Source organism: Cervus elaphus, chromosome 21 (assembly GCF_910594005.1).
Source record: "Cervus elaphus chromosome 21, mCerEla1.1, whole genome shotgun sequence".
In the NCBI taxonomy this organism is placed as follows: domain Eukaryota; kingdom Metazoa; phylum Chordata; class Mammalia; order Artiodactyla; family Cervidae; genus Cervus; species Cervus elaphus.
This window is the reverse complement of record NC_057835.1, coordinates 36,558,951-36,581,413: the sequence shown is the minus strand read 5'-3', so window position 1 is coordinate 36,581,413 and position 22,463 is coordinate 36,558,951. Positions and strand designations below refer to the sequence as shown.

General features: G+C 41.7%; 1 protein-coding gene across 6 annotated transcripts in view; it reads right to left on the bottom strand.

Annotated features, from left to right (window-relative positions):
- Nucleotides 1-22,463, bottom strand: part of SULF1 (sulfatase 1) — a 187,687-nt gene that overhangs the window by 149,255 nt on the left and 15,969 nt on the right. For 3 of the 6 annotated variants that reach the window (XM_043880392.1, XM_043880391.1, XM_043880387.1), the window contains exons 1-2: nt 12,845-13,594; nt 739-832 (exon numbers count right to left, since the gene is read on the bottom strand). The gene's annotated coding sequence lies outside the window, so the exon portion shown is untranslated. Of the gene's footprint in view, nt 1-738; nt 833-12,844; nt 13,595-22,463 lie in introns of those variants that run through there. The other 3 variants (XM_043880390.1, XM_043880389.1, XM_043880388.1) reach the window with 1 other exon arrangement.

The following is a 22,463-nucleotide window of genomic DNA, read 5'->3' as shown; positions in this document are numbered from 1 at the left end:
ATGGATGACACCTATAGTCTTCATGCCGAAATTGTGGATGACTGGGCATAACTGACCTGCCATGAACAACCCCTTGCAATTCCCCTGAGCTTCTGGAATAGCTCATAAAATGTTAATAAACCAACATGATTCTTCAGATGGTTCTTTTGCCATTCTTGAAGACAAACATCATGCAGTGACTCTGCCGTTTAGCTTTTTCAGCCAAGAAGGAAGAGAGTGCTATAGGGAAGAGCAGAATTATCAACTCCTCATTTTCTGATAATTCCCCATCTGTGAAATGCTACCCTCTCCAAGTAACATGGAGTACTCAGGTATTGCTAGTGTCTTGGCTTAATTAACAAAGAAATCAATATTTGGGACTTCCCTGAGGGCTTCCCAGGTGGCGCAGTGGTAAAGAATCTGCCTGCCAATGCAGGAGAGGCAAGAGACTTAGGTTTGATCCCTGGGTTGGAAAGATCCCCTGGAATGGGAAATGACAACCCATTTCAGTATTCTTGCCTGGAAAATTCCATGGACAGAGGGACCTGGCAGGTCTATGAGGTCACAAAGAGTCAGACATGACTGAGTATGCACTCGCCTGGTGGTCCAGCGGTTAAGATTCTGTGCTTCCAAAAAGGGGACGTGAGTTTGGTCCCTGGTCAGGGAACTAAGATTCCACATGCCAGGCAGTGCAGTCAAAGCAAACAAACCTCAGTTAATAAAAAAAAGAGAGAGAGATCAATATCTGATATTGAGTACCTTTGACGATTTTCTGTGATTACTCTGTCTTGGAGAACCTGCATGTCATTCGCCAAATTCACCTTCTCCAGATGATGGGGCTGGCCGTCAGCACCTACAACAGAGGAAAACAAGCGCCATCAGTTGCATTTCATCAGCGATTTATCTTTCAGATGTTGCCTTTCACACCTTCATAGGAGGATATCATTAGGAACAGCATTCTCCAAATTTCATTCAGACTGAGTTTCTTACAGTCACTCCAAGAGACTTTGAAGTATTGTGGGTCATTCGGTCCTTTTATAGAAGTTTCCATTTGACTTTCTATTCACCTAGGGAAAGACTTTCCATTATATTCATTTCATATTATTCTCTGACTGGATTTCATACAGTCAATAAAGAAGAGTTTCTTTTGAAAGGTTTACAAAGTGTTCCAAGTTTAAAAGTTGAATGACGTCTAATTTCAACTGCTAAGACCTATTTTAAAGGAATATGTGCAGAATCATAAAATCTAAAGTGACTGCAAGTGGTTATCTGATGAGTAGCAAAGTAAGCATTTCCAAGTGGTAAATTTGTTTCTATTCTGCATTTACCAGAGGTGAAAAATATAAGTGACTAAAATTAACTTGGATACTTAGAATAAGAGGAAATACCCAGTTTAATGCATTCAGTATTGGATGAAACAATCTTGCTGCCTTGAAGAGCACATTTTAACATAAATATGCTCTAAATAAATGCAGATATGATACATAAAAGACAATAAAAAAAGATAACTAATGAGAACCTACTGTATAGCACAGGGAACTTTACTCAGTGCTCTGTGGCAGCCTAAATGGGAAGGAAATCCAAAAAAGAGAGGATATAAAGAGCTGCCTGCTGATGCAGGAGACGCAGTTTCGATCCCCGAGTTGGGAAGATCTCCTGGAGGAGGAAATGGCAAAACCCACTTCAGTCTCCATGCCTGGGAAGTTCCATGGAGAGACGAGCCTGGCGGGCTGCAGACCATGAGGACGCAGAATCAGATGTGACTGACAGACTGCGCGTGCACGCACATGGAAACACAGAGCTAACTCACTTCACTGCACAGGGGAAACCAATGCAACATTGTGAAGCAACTATACTCCAATCAAAAAGGATAAACTCTTAACTGGCCAAAATTATATTAAAGTTCATTCTCATTTGTAAAACAAATAAAAAGGAGGAAGAAAGGGAAGAAATATTGTATATACATCTCATAAAGAAATATAAGCTCTCAGATATATAAGCTTTAAGAAAAGGAGAACAACACACAGTATTTCACCACTCCAAATTTCCTCTACATTTTAAAAAATATTTCTCTTACAGCAAATTCCCATCAGCTAGCTATTTTATATACAGAATACTCAAGGAACCCAAACTGAGGCTCTGTAACAACCTAGAGGAGTGGGATGGTGAGGGAGGGGACATATGTATACCTATGGCTTCTTCATGTTGATGTTTGGCAGAAACCAACACAATACTGTAAAGCAATTATCCTTCAATTATAAATAAATGAAGTTTAAAAATTAATGCTATTTCTACATAATAACAATAAATAATTGGAAATTGAAAAAATATTTCTCTTGCTCATATAATAATATTAAGACATTTCCTTTGGAGCTCTCTGACCTCTTTCCTAATGAATATTCTCAGAGTTAATGGGTGTAGATTATTTCAATACAGTAGACCTGGAATCTCTTCTTGTTCTGAACTGACTCTGATGATTCAGGTTAAGTATGGACAGTCCCAGGTCCTCTGCTCTGTTCTGGAAGCTTCACTCTTAGAGAAATTGTGGTGGCAGGACCTCCCTGCAGGCGGCTTCCTGCTGCTGGACTCTTCCTTCCAGCCACCCTTTCCCTTCTGTCTCTTTCCATTCCTGGCAGATCAATTCCTCCACCCCCTTCCGCTACCCTGTCATCTGTCACACCAGCCCAGTCAGTCTTTCAACCCTGCCCCTGTGCTTCTCAGCCTGTGAGTTGGTGAAGTTCCAGGGGAACTTTTATACTCTCTAACATTATAAATTATTATAAGCATCATGGAGATCTCTTATTTTTTTTAAATATGTTCCCGGAAGACATATAAATGCTTATGTTTGTAATTATGCATGATACCCTGTGATCTTCCAAAATAAAAATTTACGTTTGACTTTGAGGCTTCCAGTGTCTGGCTGTGGTCATGCTGGATCATAGCCTAATGTCAAACAACAACATCCTTTCTGTGGTTTTTCGGAATCTACTACTGGGAGCGGCAGGAATTAGATGTGAATTCCAGGTTACAGCATCCATTGGCTAGGTGACCCTGAGAGAGTTACTTCATTTCTTTATGCCTCAGTCTCCTCCTCAGAAAAATGAGGATTAAAAATAGCATCTAATTCCATAGGGTTGATATGAGGATGACAGGCAAACATCCTCATATGAAATTTAGAATAAGTGGCCAACAAACATTGGTGATCATTATTACTGGCACTGAATTGTTTTCTAAGCTAATTAAGAAAGATACAACTTCCCAAGGTATAATTTGCAGTCAAAGATATTTTCATGGGGTGAGACTAGAGTTTTCATTCATTTTATAAATGGAGGCTTTGCTTTGTCATCACTGGGATGATAATATGTAGGAAAATAGTGCAATCATTGAAAGATATAGGTGATTAAAGAAAAAATGGAGGCAGATATTTATACCTGCTTAATATGTGTATGCATGTGAGAGTCAAACACTTCTGTGCTAAACGAAGTTTCATTTGCCAAGAGAGTGTAAGGTGATAGGATGACTGAGCCACCATAGTTTTTATTTTTATTTATTTATTTTTTCCACTATAGTTTTTAGTTCCATAATCTCAACACCAACAGATGGAATGCCTGGATCCTTTCTTCCTTTATATGTGCCAATTTGTAAGAATTCACTATAAATAGTCAGAGTATGAAATGTGCAATGGAAATTTTTAATTAAAATATTTCTCTCTCCTTTCTTGGCAATATTATTAATGAACACCGGTTAAAACAAATTTATTCTTTAGTTTCAGCAAAACAGCATCATTTGGCAAATAAAACCAATATGACTAATTTTAACCAATTAATTTGATGCCAACAACAGAATATTGTTGGTTTATAGTTTTGTTTATATTTAGTTAGCTATTTTGCACTTTCAATACTGTAAGTATAATTATATCATTGTAGATTTACAGTTATATGAGTGCATGTGTGCGTGCATGCATGCTAAGTCACTTCAGTCATGTTTGACTGTAGCCTCAAGGATCAGCTGACAGCTTCAGTTTTCATTTATCTATCTCCCCAGAATTCCTACAGCACTTAAAATCTGTGCCACACAATGTAGCATTTAGTTAGAGGGTCTCTTTTGCTGTCTAGACAGGGGAAGGCCTCATCTCTCTGGTCAGGTTTTCAGATTCTGAAGCGTGAAGGTTGTGCCTTGGGCTATTGTCTACATTTTAAGCTCTAATCATCTCTTCCCAGAACTTCATGCAACTGATTGAGTATCACTGTATCATCAGGATCTGAGTCACACATCGACCCTTGGTCTGTCTGGCGTTTATTCGAGTGTCGGTCAAGTATATCTAGTCTGAGAACCTGAATTGCTCCTCAAGCAAGAAAACAAGAGCAGCTCACAGCCCTAAAGCTGGGCTACACAAACTTGAATGGAAAAGGAACCACCGGTCCAGCTTTGGGTAATTTTATTCTTTGTTTTCTTTAAGCCGGACCTATCATATTTTCTGCAAGCAATGACTCGACCTAAGACTCAGAAGTACACATGTGTGCGTTTGAAGTGAGCTCATAGAAGTCTCAGTCTCTCTGCTCATAAAATAACAGGTTAGATTGGAAGACCTCCAAAATCACTTCCTGCTCTAAAATTCTAAAAAATGTTGGCACATGTGCCCATTAATTTGACATTGAAAAGTACTGAAAGTGTCAGTTGTGTCTGACTCTCTGCAATTCCATAGACGATAGCCCAACAAGGCTCCTCTCTCCACGGAATTCTCCTGGCAAAGGTACCGGAGTGGGTTGCCATTTCCTTCTTCAGGTGATCTTCTCAACCCAGGGATCGAACCTGGTTCTCGTGCATTGCAGGCTGATAGATTCTTCACTGATTGAGCCACCAGGAAGCCCAACTAACCTGACATTAAACATCCACAAACAAGTGTGGGTGTGTGCCAGAATTTCACCTGCTGATAATATGTCCGGGAGTTAAGCTTGATGGTTTAAGAGCTTTGGTTTGAAAGTTTGGTTTGGCTTCTCTCTCCGTATTGGTGTGCTACTGCACTTGGCACCTAGGAAGCCATGCTGGAGAGCTAGCGGATGACTGACCTGGGCTGTCTGGGCTTTCGCTGTTGTTCAGAAACTGAACTGCATTTCCTGGCTCTCAAACTTCGTAAACTCATCAGATTTTGCTGCAGAGAAATGTCATTCAAATAACAGTCCCTGGTGGAAAACACTAGCACCATTCGTAGTCAGTGAAATGCTGAAACAGTAACTAATATTTTAAAACTGTGGATTGAAGGCATTTCTGTATATTCTACACATACATGCGTTTAGATAGATGTGTGAAAGAAATGTTTCTTTTCCTTAAGCTGTTGTCCTTTAATCATCTCCTAAAAGCGGCTTTAGTCCTGTTGCAGAAATGCACTCTGTCTCTGCTCCCTTCACCTTGGAAAGTAATAAATGGTTCCAAACCGCCTTCCCGAAGGAGTTGTTGGAAGGTCCAAAATGTCCTCATTAGGAAGCCTACGCTGAGCCACACAAATCTTGCCATTGTGGATGGTGTACGCATGTGGGACCATTACTTCATGCACAATGACATGAGACCAGAAAACATGTGAACAGGAAGCCAAACCCAAGAGAGAGTTGGGGCACTTCCAGCTTTGCATGGAGCCCAGAAATGAAGCAAAATTCAGCAGTATTCTGGACTCAGGTGTCTGGGGGCCAGCACAGCTGCACCCCAGCCCTTCTCAAACACTGCGTGGGAGAGCACAGTGGCTCCAGCAGCACCCAGCCTGGACTCAATCATTATGTCAGCAAACCCCAAAAGATCATGAAGACAAAGTCCTTGTTTAGGAAGCCAGACTTTAAATGGCTTGAGTAACCTAAAAGCGGAATGGCCAGCACCATTTATGGAAGCTCAGTATATTCCTCATGCTTTCAAGCATGCTAATGGGAATTCCCCCCAATATATCTTGCTCCTTCTTTAAATAATAAACTTTCCCATGATGCAAGCTCATCCTATTCTAAAGTATATATTTGGTGATTATTTTATATAACAGATAGTGACAGTTCCTTTCCTTCCTTCCTTACTTTCTTTTTAAACTGTTTTAAAACCTTTTACATCATCTCAGAAACCAAAGATAATCTCTGAAGTTTGGGGAATTTGAAGTGAGCTCCCAGAAGCTGGATGGAATTCATATAATAACCAAATACTATCTTTCTGATGAGTGATAAAACTCTATATTTGGAGGTGACAAGAGTTTCTTAAATCTCCTTTTAAATATGTTGATACAGTTTACCTACCAGGAAGAAATATTATACTTGACTTTGTGAGACCAGCCATGAAGGCTGGGGCTAAGCCCTTTTCGTAATAAACGGTCTTTGCACTGAAGTGTTCAGGTGTGGGTAAGAGCTCTAAAATTCAGGAAATCCAATAGAGGCTTTGCCATAAAAGATTAGAAAGGGTAAAAGGCTATAAGAAAACTAAGGTTATCAAGTAATCAGACCTCAAAGACTTAAAAAGTCACAGCTTCCTGTCTGCTAATCAGATTGTTTTCTGTTCATTCTAAATGTTAAAATTCTTCCCCTCGTTATCGTTAAAAAATTTACAAACGTGACACACCTCTCCTTTCCAGGTACCCACCATTCAAGTCAATGGGAAGAACTTCCTGCTCACCCTGAAGGAGGAAATGTTTGTGGGACAAGTCCCGGCCAAGTAAGAAATCACCTTCTTTGCTTTAGTCTTACAAGTTTCCTCTTTTACTGTAGTCTCTGAGTGGGTCCTCAATTCCAGGGAAGTAAAATAAAAAACCCTGCTAAGGAAAGAGCTACTTCGTGATGAGTAAGTATAAATTCTTCATGAATATGTGCTCTTTATGAATAAGTATTCTACTCGCCTACGGCTCTTTTTCCAAGTCTCTGCTTGTTTCTGAAGGTTTAGAGGAAGTACAGATTTCTGTTTTTGAGGGTATACAAAGTTATTGGCAAGACTACTCTGGACATGGCCTTCCTGTTGAAACTGAGTGGGACACAACCCACTCAACAGCAGAGGTACAAGATGAAAGCTCAGAGCCCCAATGAGCTCAGAGACTGACATTTTTTCAGGGGGACTGAGCATAAGGGGGAAGAGCCCAGTTTCTCTGTTTCTTCTCTAAATTTCTAAGACAAATTTGGCAGTTTTATACTTTTTAAAAAGCTACCTTTTACATATAAGCAATATCTTTTGTATCACTTTTTTAGATTCTACATATCAGTGATATCATGTGGAGTTTTTATAAATGATGCAAATGAATTTACTTACAAAACAGAAACATACTCACAAACATAGAGAACAAATTTATGGTTACCAAAGGGGCAAGGGGTGGGGGAGGGACAAATTAGGATTTGAGATTAAAGTATATACGACTATGCACATAATAGATAACCAACAAGGACCTACTGTATAGCACAGGAAACTAGTCAATATCTTTTAATAGCCAATTATGGAAAAGAATAAAAAAAATTGATTCAGTCATATATGTATATGTGTGTATATATACATATATACTTTGCCGTACACCTGAAACTAATACAACACTGTAAAGGAAACAAAAAGCAGTATCATTTATATATATAACAAAATTAAACAAAAACTGACTTCTTATATTATTTAATGTTGTAGGTTAGCCTCGCAACCCAACATTCAGTTCAGTTCAGTCGCTCAGTTGTGTCCGACTCTTTGCAACCCCATGGACTGCAGCATGCCAGGCCTCCCTGTCCATCACCAACTCCCAGAGTCCACCCAAACCCATGTCCATTGAGTCAGTGATACCATCCAGCCATCTCATCCTCTGTCGTCCCCTTTCCTCCCGCCTTTAATCTTTCCCAGCATCAGGGTCTTTTCAAATGAGTCAGCTCTTCACATGAGGTGGCCAAAGTACTGGAGTTTCACCTTTAGCATCAGTCCTTCCAATGAATATTCAGGACTGATTTCCTTTAGGATAGACTGGTTGAATCTCCTTGCAGTCCAAGGGACTCTCAAGAGTCTTCTCCAACACCACAGTTCAAAAGCATCAATTCTTCAGTGTTCAGCTTTCTTCATAGTCCAACTTTCACATTCATACATGACCACTGGAAAAACCATAGCTTTGACTAAATGGAGCTTTGTTGGCAGTGATGTCTCTGCTTTCTAATATGCTGTGTAAGTTGGTCATAGCTTTTCTTCCAAGGAGCAAGCGTCTTTTAATTTCATGACTGAGGTCACCATATGCAGTGATTTTGGAGCCCAAAGTCTGTCACTGTTTCTGTTTCCCCATCTGTTTGCCATGAAGTGATGGGACTGGATGCCATGATCTTAGTTTTCTGAATGTTGAGTTTTAAGGCAACTTTTTCACTCTCCTCTTTCACTTTCATCAAGAGGCTCTTTAGTTCTTCTTCACTTTCTGCCATAAGGGTGATGTCATCTGCATATCTGAGGTTATTGATATTTCTCCTGGCAATCTTGATTCCAGCTTGTGTTTCATCCAGTCCAGCATTTCTCATGATGTACCCTGCATACAAGTTAAATAAGCAGCCCCAGCTAACTCAACTTCCTTCTATTAACTTGTACCCCTTCTTGTTTTATGGTATTCTATTATAGCTACCCATTTGTGCAAGCTTAAAGCTAATATTATAGGTGTTTCCCTTTTTCTTCATTCCTTCATTCAGTCCCCAAGTTGAGAATGTTCCACCTTCTCAATATCTCAGCAATCTGTGCCCTATTGTCCACCTACACTGCTCAGGCCTTCAGCAATTCTCACTTGTTTACAACAGTCTTTCAATTGATCTCATAGTTTACAGCACTATCACTCCCTAAGCCTTTGCCCACCCTACATTCCACACTGGATAGTAGATGATCTATATAAAATCTTCCTAAAACATAAATCACATCTACTTTCTGCCTTCTCACCCCCAAGCAAAGTCCTTCCTTGACTCTCCATTGACTCAACAGTAATCTTAAAAGTACCAATAATCAAATAAAAGCAAAACTAAACAAATGGGACCTAATGAAACTTAAAAGCTTTTGTACTACAAAGGAAACTATAAGTAAGGTGAAAAGACAGCCCTCAGATTGGGAGAAAATAATAGCAAATGAAGAAACAGACAAAGGATTAATCTCAAAAATATACAAGCAACTCCTGCAGCTCAATTCCAGAAAAATAAATGACCCAATCAAAAAATGGGCCAAAGAACTAAACAGACATTTCTCCAAAGAAGACATACAGATGGCTAACAAACACATGAAAAGATGCTCAACATCACTCATTATTAGAGAAATGCAAATCAAAACCACAATGAGGTACCATTACACGCCAGTGAGGATGGCTGCTATCCAAAAGTCTACAAGCAATAAATGCTGGAGAGGGTGTGGAGAAAAGGGAACCCTCTTACACTGTTGGTGGGAATGCAAACTAGTACAGCCGCTATGGAAAACAGTGTGGAGATTCCTTAAAAAACTGGAAATAGAACTGCCATATGACCCAGCAATCCCACTTCTGGGCATACACACTGAGGAAACCAGATCTGAAAGAGACACATGCACCCCAATGTTCATCGCAGCACTGTTTATAATAGCCAGGACATGGAAGCAACCTAGATGCCCATCAGCAGATGAATGGATAAGGAAGCTGTGGTACATATACACCATGGAATATTACTCAGCCATTAAAAAGAATTCATTTGAACCAGTTCTAATGAGATGGATGAAACTGGAGCCCATTATATAGAGTGAAGTAAGCCAGAAAGATAAAGAACATTACAGCATACTAACACATATATATGGAATTTAGAAAGATGGTAATGATAACCCTATATGCAAAACAGAAAAAGAGACACAGAAATACAGAACAGACTTTTGAACTCTGTGGGAGAAGGTGAGGGTGGGATGTTTCAAAAGAACAGCATGTATACTATCTATGGTGAAACAGATCACCAGCCCAGGTGGGATGCATGAGACAAGTGCTCGGGCCTGGTGCACTGGGAAGACCTGGAGGAATTGGGAAGGGAGGGATGTGGGAGGGGGGATCGGGATGGGGAATACGTGTAAATCTATGGCTGATTCATATCAATGTATGACAAAACCCACTGAAATGTTGTGAAGTAATTAGCCTCCAACTAAAAAAAAAAAAAAAAAAGTACCAATAATCTTAAAAGTAATCTCAGTGAGGTAAGGAACTTGTGCTACAATGCTTCCATCACTGAGTTGGGTTTGCTACAAACAAAAAAAGCAAATAAACAAAATGGTCTATTGAACCAACTAATGTCTTAGTGATACAGGTAACACGTGCCAGCCCAAGCTTTTTACGTGAATGTGAACCTACAAAAGACATTTCCTTGGATCATGAGCTCGTCCAAAAAGACTCATGAGCATGAGTTTGAGTTTTACTACAGTGATGACTGCAAACACCTACCTGAGCATGAGACACTGCCATAATCATGACTGGGCCCCTGATTCAATCTCCAGGACCCCCAGATTCAACAGTTTCAGCACCAACTGAAACCAGTTCCCAGTCTCCCCCCCAAGCCCTGTTCCCCATCCCTGCCATCCCCCCCATCTTGGCCTTCTTATTTATTCTGTTCTCCAAGGCCCTTCCTTTATGGAATGTCCTTCCACACCACCAGCTGATCCTTTAAAACTCATACAATCAACATCATCTTTGTAAAAGCTGCTTTGAATTTCACTGGAGAGAATTACTCTGCCCTCAGTTCTGTCATTTAATCATAACAGACTTCTGTTTTTTTGCAGGTGTTATACTGTTAAGAAAATTTTGGTGGTTTTTTTTTTTTTTTGGTTTGTTTCCTCGGAGTAGGAGCTCCCCCAGGGCAGGATATGACTCCTCTTGTTCATTTTGGCATCACTAGTGCTTAGTATAGCAGGCAATACATAGTAGATGCTCAAAAAACCAAGGCACTGAATCACAGATGAAAAAATTGTGTAAATGGAAAAGCCCTAAAATTGACTGAAACACTTCTACATTCAGACACTGTACTACATACTTTACATGTTTTATTTCCTTTTAATCCTTTCAACAATCTACCCCTTGGGATAAGTATTGGGTTGGCCAATCCCATAGTATTTGTCTCCTTTCACAGAGGTGAAACTTGAGATTGAAAATCTGCACGATCTTGCTGCTGGTCACATAACCATGTAATGGCAAAACCAAGCCTCACAGCCAGATCGAATCATAGTTTGTGTTCCGCCCACCACAGTCAAGCATGTCTCTGAGGAACCCTGAGATTATGTGGCTGATCTTTGCAACTAAACTAGCTATAGTATAGAATTTTAGTGTTGACAGCTCACTTTTAAATTTGGGGGGAAAGCAAGTAGAATCCAGTCTTATTTTCAAATTTAATTATGCCTTAAATTATGCCTTCTTGGAAGCCACAGAGAATTTTAAGTGGAAATGTCATTTAAAGGGACTCTTAAAAAAAAAAATCTAATTTTACAATGTCTTCCATGTTTGTTGAATAAATAATGAATAAATAGATCTATTGCATTCTGAAATTTGACATGAAATCTTTCCACTTGATCTATTTTGGGTATGATAGCATCAAGTAATGACACTGAACACTGGATAGTTACAACAAATATAAGAGATGATTAAATATATATATTTAATTAAACATATACATACATAGATATCTTCAATTCTTTTACATATACACACACACACACACTGATACACACACATTATATGTGGTTTTCATAGCTGTTTAAAGTAATCAAGCTCAGTGAATTAATCATAGCACTATGACACTAACAGGGCTTCCCCAGTGGCTAAGTAGTAAAGAATCTGCCCGAGATGCAGAAGATGCAAGAGACACGGATTCGATCCCTGGATCAGGAAGATCCTCTGGAGGAGGGCATGACAACCCACTCCCAGTATTCTTGCCTGGAGAATCCCATGGACAGATGAGCCTGGAGGGTTACAGTCCACAGGGTCGCAAAGTGTCAGACGCGACTGAAGTGACTAGCACACACAGGACACTAAAAGTGCTCTCTACAATTTATATTTCTTAGTTTTCTTAATTGAATAAAGACAGTAATTTTCTATATCTCAGAGTACACCAACTTATAATCATGGTTTCATAAAAGCGAATTGAACAACTACCCAAGATAGAATTTTGTGTTCTTGGCTTATTCAATTAGCAAATCATACTTCCTAGGTTCAGAAATTATATCTTTCTTCTACAGTTTTAAATTCACCTTTTGTTGAAAGACAATTTCCCAAAGCCTTGAGCATCATCCCTGAGAACAAAACTAGCTCAGCGTCCTTTACAGACACATAGTTGAACAACAGAGCTTTGGGTTTTGCCAGTGCTTAAGAAGTTCACTCTCTGTACTATTTAGATCTTTCAGCTATACACTGAAAAACTTAGTAAGAATTCGCCTGTCCACTCTAGCGACAGTGTTTTGCAAAGTTTAAACACGCCAGTATAAGCTTCAAGACTACACTGAAAAATGGGATTTATCATAGTGTGAAAGAGACTTCCCACAACTATATTTGCCTGAAAGCAGAGAAACTTAAGCCCAAAGTTGCAACATTATTCCTGGATGCCTAACAAGCAAGGTGAATAACCAGGGTTCCTTTGTAGGGTGAGATGTGTTTGTGGAGACCAGTCAGCTACCACCAGGACCAGGACATGGGGAAACGAGGGGGACAATATTGTGAATAAATAATCAACAGAAACCTCTTTCCCTCTTACTGTTTTTAAGAGGGACCCAATTTGGGTGGAAGATTTTGGCCAGAAACACATTTCCAATCAGGGTAGCATCTGAGCTCCAGGAAATCTATTCTCGGGAATAAATAAGATGAAATGGACAAGGGCAGTGAGGAAACTTTGGTTCTTTACTTAAGAAAGAAAAAGCAGAGCATCATACTTACAAAAGCCGCCTTCCAAGTCCTCTCTAGAGAACCAGCTCTGGGAACTGGGAGAACGCACAGGAGCAGAGATAAGGCGGCAGCAGGGCTTCCTTCCTCCTCCCGGGGGCGAGAGTCATTGTTCCTTATCTCCCTGACCTCCGGGGGCTCCGGGGGCCGGGAAGGGCCGGCCTCTGACCCCCTCTGCCCTCCTTCCTGGCCTCCGCGCCTCGGGTCGGGGTTTCCTATTAGCCGCTCCAGTCGCCCGGCCTGAGACGGGCCGGGGGAGGCAAGAGGGCCGGTCTGCGAAGCGCTTGCGAGATGCAGAGGGTTATATAAGCCCGCGTATTATTATCATCACACACACCCCCATAGAACCAAGGCTGCCAGACAAACAAAAGGCAGTTCCAAGAAGGGGAGGAGCAGGGGCAGAAGTTACACTGGGGGTGAATTTCGGGACACTGCTGAACTGGCTGGGAAAAAAAGGCAACTCAGTATGTGCATGCAAACCTCGGCAAACAGAGCCGCAGCTGGCCGAGGGGCCGGCCACGCGGGAAGGCTCCTCGGAGGAGGGGAGGGAGGGGGTCAGGGGAGGCAGGGCTCTCCGGCTGCGGTCCTTCCCGCCCCCAGGCAGCCGACACAGTAGCCGCCCGTGGTGGGATGGAGTGGATGAGGAAGATGTGGTATTTGGAGAGGCAGGCATTCCAGAGACCGAGTGCTTAGTAAACACGGGTGTTTCTTAGACTCACACCAGGTGCTTCTCCTGCTTCGCTTTCGTCCTGGTCTCCCGTTTTGCTAATGAGAGTTTGCAGGGAGTTCCAGGGATCAGAGCCCTACCCTATCTGTCCATCCTCTGTTTTAAATCTCCGTGGGTCTCTGTTCTGTTCTTTGTGGGAGCGAAAACCTCCCAGCCAAAGGGTTCTTTAGGCCAGAGCTGGGGCTGAGAAAGTTTTCACTTCGTCCTCTCTGCTACCTTCCCTCCCCCATGCTGCTACCCTCGGTTTTCTTTAGATGATTCTTTTCCTGCGCTGTTTCTGGCTCTGCTGCCCAACCCCTGAGGAGCTTCCTCCTCCAGGCATTCACGCCTTACTCGTGTCACCGCACTAATTCCTCTCTTCCCAGCCCAACGCCCCTCACCTACTCCGGCTCCTGAGACTATGAATCATGTTCTAAAGATGGCCTTTCCGGTTCTTCCCTGCCCAGCCCCAGCCTGCCTTACATCCTCCACATCAGCCTGGAATGTCTTCCCTCCCATTTCCTTCAAAGTGCAGTTCAAATCCCATCTTCCCCCCAAATTCTCCCAATTTCCCTTCTTTTCTTCTCCTTGACCTGGCTTCTCTGATGTAATTCTGCACGTACATCTGGCTTCCTAAGTCTGGGATCTGGTGTGATTCTTGGAGGTGGCCTACGAAAGGCACTTCATTGAGTGTTTTGACTGAATGTAGCTGACAGCCAACCCGATGTCACCTGGGTCAGCAGTCTTGGAGTGGAGGGGCCCCAGGTAACCTCCAGGTGCTCAGATGAAAGTCTGCATTGATGGACTGTTGAAATTGTGCAGTGGGCCAGGGGGGTTTGTGATACCTTTTACTTTTGGATATGTTTGGAAATTTTTATAAATTAACAACAAAAAGAAAAATATATTAACGCATATATATGGAATCTGGAAAAATGGTACTGATGAACCAAGACGGCTCTTGGTGACATTCCCCTGTTAGTTCCTGCAGGGCAAGAATAGTCAGAAATAGAGAATAGGCTTATGGACACGCAGCTGGAGAGGGTGGGACAAATTGAGAGAGTAACATTGAAATATTTACATTACCACGTGTGAAATAGATAGCTAAAGGGAAGTTTCTGTATAGTGCGGGGAGCTCAGCCTGGGGATCCGTGACAGCCTAGAGGGGTGGAATGGGGTGGAAGGGAGGTTCAAGAGGGAGGGGACATATGTATGCCGTATTGTGCTAAGTCTCTTTAGTCGCGTCTGACTCTGTGCAGCCCCATGGACTATAGCACACCAGGTTCCTCTGTCCGGGATTCTCAAGACAAGAATGCTGGAGTGGATTGCCATGCCCTCCTCCAGGGGCTCTTCCCAACCCAGGGACTGAACCTGCGTTTCTTATGTCTCTTGGAGTGGCAGGTGGGTTCCTTACCTCTAGCGCCACCTGGGAAGCCTGGACATATGTATATCTATGGCTAATTCATGTTGATATATGGTAAAAAACCAACACAACATTGTTAAGCAATTATCTTCCAATTAAGAATAAATTTTAAAAATTAGAAAGCTTGGTAAAATTTGGAGAGGGGCGTCTGGCCTTCTGTCACATTCCTTAGGACGCGCGCTCGTGAGGGCACCAGGAATGCCGGCCTCTACTGAGCTCCTGCTATTGCTCATCAGGAGACCTCCGGAGTGTAGCTGACTTCCTAGAAGGCCAGGAAAGTTCCTGAAAGGTGAGATTTTCCGAAATCACAGACTTCTTGGATGCATTTTATGAGAGAACTCCTCCACCGTGGAAAGAATGCAGACTATCACAACAGCAGCTCAATGTGAGAATAATAGCTCTCTGGTGATGTGTTTTATGATATGGAGTGAAGTACAGAATGTGAGCTGTCAGGTGTTGAATTTCTGTGGCTTAGCGTTCACGCGTTCTTGGTGACATTCCCCTGTTAGTCTTTGGTGAAAGCAGTAAGCTGTCCGTGCTGTCTGTGGTGGCTGGATGTACAGTGGTGTCATTTTAGAGACTTCGGGGGGGTGTCGACGGGCTCTCCCAGGCATGCAGAATGTTCAGTGAATTAGAAAAACTTTCCCGCCTCCACTAATTTAGAACAATAAAAAACCGATTTAGATTCTAAAGAGGAATTTTGGCCTTCAGTTCTTGAGGTATGGGCTTCAGGAAGGACTGAGATCTCATTACAGTTTAGTAGTTCAAGATCTCCCCTCTTTTTGTCCAGCTCAAGTCAGAGCCATCGCCTTTGTTTTCACTACCATGTATGAGTCTTGACTGGGTGTCAGGCACTTTAATGTGCCTTATGTTCTTTATGTGCATTCTAACATAGTGATTGATCTAGTTTAACACTTGATCTAGTTTAACTTCCTCGTTAAAAAGGTATAGAACTTGAGGTCTAAAGAAATTAAATGCCTTGCCCCAGATATTTTGTTACTATTTTTTTTTTTTTTTTATGTGGACCATTTAAAAAGTCTTTATTGAATTTGTTACAACATTGCTTCTTATCTCCTGAAGCAGGGATCAAACTCCCACCCCTTGCATTGGAAGGTGAAGTCTTAACATTGAACTGCCAGGGAAGTCCCCTGCCTGAGATTTTATGACAGGCCCAGCATTAACTTCCCACGTGGCACAGTGGCAAAGAATTCGCCTGCCAATGCAGGAGATGCAGGTTTGATCCCTGGGTTGGGAAGATCCCCTGGAGAAGGAAATGGCAACCCACTCCAGTATTCTTGCCTGGAGAATCCCATGGACAGAGGAGCCTGGCAGGCTACAGTCCATGGGGTCGCAAAGAGTTGGACATGACTAAGCACACCCACCCACACACATACACACACACCCCATTAAACTTCAGAGATCCAAGCTCTGCCTGGAACCCCAGGTCTCCCTGAGTCCATTATATCCTCCGCAGTTAAATTGCAGGGAAAGTGAGAGAACACAGACATACTCTTCACTTCGGTTTACTTGTCTCTTTTGCTGGAAGTAGAAACTGGTCAACATTCACCTCGTGGCAAATGAAAATCAAGTGAGGAATAAATATGTAATTTGTCTGAATGATGCAGGGCTCGCCTTCTCTTTTCATTCAAATCAAAGCAAGTAGCAGAGAATACTTCTGCATGAATCATCGAGCTACTTATATAGACTTGGCCTGAGAGCACTCTTGCAAGAAAACTGCTTATGCCCCAAGGTTATCAATCCAGTCAAGGTGACTTTTTTCACAGGAGACACAATAATTATGGCAAAGACATCTTTCTTAGAGGGGTTGGTATAGCCCAGGGGAAGTAAGCATCCCATATGTCGACATAGCTTGTATGAACCACTGGCTTAGAAGGGCTAAGATTTCACATGCTGCCCTGACATCTTTGAGCTTCATGGGGCTCCAAAAAGCTGTGTGTTACCCTACTTTTACCTGATATGCTCCCCACCATTTGGGAAAGACTCTCCCACTGGCTAGTTCCCCTACAGTGGGACAGCAGCAGTCTACCTGTTCTGCATCCTACTGGGTTTACTTCCCTGCCAGCCCAGTCATTGAAACCAGCCAATCACATCCTTCCCCGGGATCCTGGGTACCTCTCACTCTCCCGTTACTACAGAGCCTGCTCCTTATAGCCTCTTCTTCTTCCTTCTGTTCCTAAATGCAGCTTCTGTGTTGCCCCATGTGACCCAGAGTGTCCACTTCCCCCTGGACTCTTAGTATATGTGACTAATAAATTACTTTTGATCTCCTGTGTCCCGAGTCAGACGTCCTATTTGGTCATCTGAGAACCCTAGGACAGGACTCCTTCTCTCCACCATGGGGTGAAGAGGAGGCGAACAAAACAATGACCAGACATTCATGCTAATACTAAATGGAATTCTCATAGAACTAGTGCCAAATATCACATCCTTTGGTGTTTCACTAAGTGAAGCATCAGGCTACTGGCAAATAGATATGGATTTGAACTGAAATTAGCTGAAACTGACCTTTATTAACTTCAAGGTCCCTGAGCTTTCCCTTGCGCTCTTTTTAATTTTTATTATTCTCACCTGGAGATTTTTGCAAGAAACAGCATTGTTCTCTTTCCTGAGGTGGCTTAACTGTAGCCCTGCCCAAAGGCAAAGAAATCAAAAGATGACCCTTTCATTCCTGTCATTTAAATCTTTACTAACTGCATTCTTTCAGGACAGTGTAGCAGAAAGAATTTTTCTCATCTCCAAAGACAAGAGATTATAATAAGCAGATGTTTTTAATATTTTTTTTTTACCATCCAAAGCATCCCAATATTAATGTATTTCCAAATTCTCAGCCCAAGAAACAGTCTTCGATGTAATTTCTTTCCCTATTCATGAGATTTACAATAGGAAGGTCGTGTTTGTACTAGATTTTTGACTTGAAATAAATCTTCTTTTCTCCTCGGCATTTCTATAGAATCCAAGCACTTCATTATTTAGTCTTTTCCAAATATTAAATGCTTGTCATTCTTGAAGAACGAGCTAATCTTCCCTTTATGGGTGGAGAAACTGGGATGTGGAACTTGCAATCATCTCCAGAACACAGATCATCCTAAAGGTTGTGGATACCCATTGAAATGCTATCCTCTGCACATCTTAGACATGAAATAAAATGGTAAATTGTCTCATAAGCAGCAAGTATGACATCCTCCAACTATTAGAAAGTATTTGTTAAAATTCATTTGCATTTTGCTTAATGTGAGAAGCTTTATGGAATAAATAAATATAGTCAAGCCCCACCACCAACCTCAACACAGGCTCTGGCCGATCTATTCACTGCCCCTCTTTCTAGACTGTGCCTCATACAGATCAAAATATATTCTGAGTTCAGCTGGACAAGGCTTCGTTTAAACCACATCTGGTGCTCATCAAACCTCTATTTTAAGAGTGGGGAATTCTTTTTCAGAGATAGATTCTGTCTGGAAGGTCTATGGCAGCAAACAGTCCTCATTAAATTTCACAACATTTTACCAATGTCTATACAGTACCCGCTTTTCCAGATTACGGAATCCAGACCAAAACCCTGACCCCCCACTTCAAAGAATTCCTCACTTGACTAATTCTAAAGACTAAATTGATTTTCTCATCATTTGTTGTGTTTGACAATAGAAAGGCTGATGCAGCAACATTGCTAAAATGACAGCTCCTTTCTATGCGAGGGGAAGGAATTCGTGTTAATATTCTTAATGACTGGCATCTTTATGAGAATGTGAAATCGTTTATCCTCAGCAATAACCTGCCTAAGATTAAAAAGTACTTGGTACTTAGAACGGAAGTCATCTGTCAGGAAAAATTATTTAGACGGATGCAAATGAACTGAATGAATTGGCTTCCTAATTATGGTGTGTATAGTCAAGTTTGTTAAAATCGGTTTGAGTTGAAGCATTTGGAGAGGATCTTTCAAGAACTGATCTGACATTCTGCTGGAGGAAAAGACAACACGTCTGTCTGATAAACTCCTTTCACATTTCCTAAGCACTGCTGGAAATGATTTAAGAAGGAAGGGCATGTAAATTGAGGGAAAACGCATTAAGTGCACGTTATGTCTTGCTAATTTGTAACAACAGTAATAATGCCTCACGAACACAGCGAACAGCGAACAGCGTGTTCATCGCAATGCCCTAGATTCTACATAACCGATATTATTTTCCATGGGGGTTTGTTTAAGCCCTCTTGGGGCTGACTTGGGCTTGAGCCCACAGGGACAAGTCTACGCCAGCCCTTAACAAACGATGTAGAGACCAGTCTGTATTCTCTAAGAGTTGTTCCGCTCTTAATGGACATGGTTTTGCACACCAGTTAGCAAGTTTTGACTTGAATCTCAGCCTTCTCTTCCTCACCACCTTGACAGCAAACTTCCATTTAGCTTTTTACAAAAAAAGCCTAGTAAATTGTGGGAAGAAGCACTTTACTAGCATTGGCAATTAAATTAGTCTGGGGAAAAGGTAAATTGCAGGCAAATGTAAATTCCTTCCATGTAATTAATGATGGGGTTTTACCTTTTAGGATTTATGCAGAACTTTCTTTTGAAAGTCAGTACTGACTTTTGAAGACAAAATAACTTGGGTCCAAATCCTAGCTCTACAGGTGTGTAATTTTTTTTGTCTAGTCCTTCTAAGTAGAATGACTAGTACAGAAATAACTAAGTTTATCGCAGTGTCCAGCATGTTGTCAGTAGTCAGTTATCATTTAGTTTCTCCTTTTTCTGACTCTTTTAGGGCATTCGTGTCCTAATCACTAGTTTAGTATTATTTGCCCTGAGTGAGTAAAAAACATTCCTTTTTTCAGTGAGTACATATTGAGCGGTGACCCTGGCAACAGCTGCTTAGGTTTCTGTATTTAAATATAAATATTAAATGATATTGGAGACGGAAATGGTAACCCATTCCAGCATTCTTGCCTGGGAAATCCCATGGACAGAGAAGCCTGGTAGGCTATAGTCCATGGGGTTGCAAAAGAGTCTGACATGACTTCCCAACTAAACAACAGCATTAAATGATACAAAGAGATAACAGTAAGGCTCTTTTAAAAAAGAGAATGATTGACAATTATTAATAATAACCCAAGTGTTATAGCTGTGACTTCAGCCCTGGGAGCAAAATTATTCAGAGCATCAGATAAATTCAAGCTGTTAGGGCTGGTGTCAGAAATCCAAAGAGAGCTTTTGCTAGAAAATAGTGGATTAGAGAGACATAGAAAAAAAGAACCCAGGGAACATGATCCAAGAAATTCAACAGGACCAAATCCAGTTTGCTCCCTCTAGGGGTGTGTGTGTGTGTGTGTGTGTGTGTGTGTGTGTGTGTGTGAGACAGAGAGAGAGAGAAAGAGAGAGAGAGAAAGTAGAGGGGAAAAAAGACCCAGATGCTGGGAAAGATTGAAGGCAGAAAGAGAACAGGACGTCAGAGGATTAGATGGTTGGATGGCATCACCGATTCAATGGACATATGAACTTGGGCAAACTCTGGGAGATGGTGAGGGACAGGGAGGCTTGGTGTGCTGTAGTCCACGGGATCGCACAGAGTCGGACACAACTTGGCGACTGAACAAGAGGGGAAAATGGCAAATGCAAAAGCATATGCCAGAGAGCAGGGACTGGGCAAAGCACAGGAGCACAGAGTGGGAAGAGGAGATGAAGAGGTGCGGAGGTGAAGGAGATGAAGGGAAGCGGAGGCATGGGGGTCGTACAGTCGTGCAGTCTTTGAGAGATGCCGGTGGAGGATGTGTTGAGCTGGAGACAGGAAAAAGCCTCATTCTGCAGAATCTACAGATACCCATGTCTGGGGCTGGCAGGCGTATTAGTAAGAACCAGAGGTCAAGAGCCTGAGGCGAGGGTGATGGACAGTAAGAGAAGTGATAACGGGCAGAGCCTGAAAGGAGTTGCTTTGCTGCTGTAAACCGGTGCCAAGTGGAGAAACCTGAGACCGACACGTGATTGACTTACCTAGAACGCACTTTTTACCCTGAAATTCACTAACCCTGCAGTCAAGTTAAGCTGTGCACTTAAAGTGTCTGTGCGCTGGGTGGGGTAGGACAAAGGTCATAGTACCAGGCAGGAAAGATGTAGCGGAATGCAATGCGGTCTTCTTAGCTCACCTAACTATTCGTGTTTGAGGAAAGACGGATACAAGCAAATATCAGAAACTTTGGAGCTGTCCACAAAAGGGATGGCTGCAATCATGGGTAGGAAGAAAGGAGGTGGAAAAGTGTACCCTTTGTATCCTGCCACTTACCTGGACTTCACGTCTTCCCTAACTGATCCTTTACTGCATCATTGCTCAGCCGGCGTCTGCGAGGGCATCTTACATAGGAAGTCACCTGTGTTTACTTTTTATCCTGACTGGTTGTAGCAAAGGGAAAAATTATGGACTTCCACCAGCGGTGAGACAGCATTACTTTTGTCATAGAAATAGGAGGTTATCCAAAAAAGGTTATTCAGACAGTCCAAATCTGTCAGATTATTGACAGAGCAGTTCAGGTTTCCAAGAACTGGCTTAAAAAATATTCTTAAGTGAAATTTGTTCACTTTATCATTTTTTTTTTCTGGCTTTGAAACTATGTGTTTTGCAGCAAAGCTGAGATTTGGCAAATTGAACCGACTCATAAATCCTGTATTTAAGTATCGGGACTTCCCTGGTGGTTTAGTGGCAAAGAATCTGCCTGTTAATGCAGGAGACACAGGTTCGATCCCTGGGTTGGGAAGATCCCCTGGAGAAAGAAATGGCAACCCTCTCCAGTATTCTTGCCTGGTTACTCCCATAGACAGAGGAGCCTGGCAAGCTATAGTCCATGGGGTTGCAAAAGAGTCAGACACGACTTAGTGACTAAACAACAACCATTTAAATATTTAGATCATGACATCTTAAAAGCTTTTTAAGAGAGAACTCCAAACATCCTTTACATTTAGCAAACACTTACTGGATGTTTAATATATGCCAGAGACTGCTGCCAATGCAAATAGGATATGGTACCTGCTTTTTCAAGCATGTGCTTTTCCATACAAACTGTGTTCCTGGAAAGAATTCTCTCAATTGCAAAATTTAAAGATCATTGAATATGTGAAAAAGAACTTGGCTGAAATATCAACTGAGCTTAAAGGAAAAAGGGAAAATGTGGAATAGGACAATGTAATTAATGGAGGGAGGTTCACAGGTCCTGCCTTAGCCCTGATAGTTCTGCACTTCAGTCAAGTTAGACTCGCAGACATGCTTCCTTGTTTGTATGATGGGGACTATGAGAATTACATGTCATAGAGATGTGGAAAAGTTAAATTAGATAATATATATTTAAGCACTTCCTTGCAGATAGCAATATACTCAATATACTTAGCTGTTATGTATAATAGTAAGTAAAACATAGGCATCTTTTTCAGTCATTCGGTTTTGTTCTTGAAGTAACTGTTATTTTTGTCTATTACTAAAGCATGAGCCCTCGAA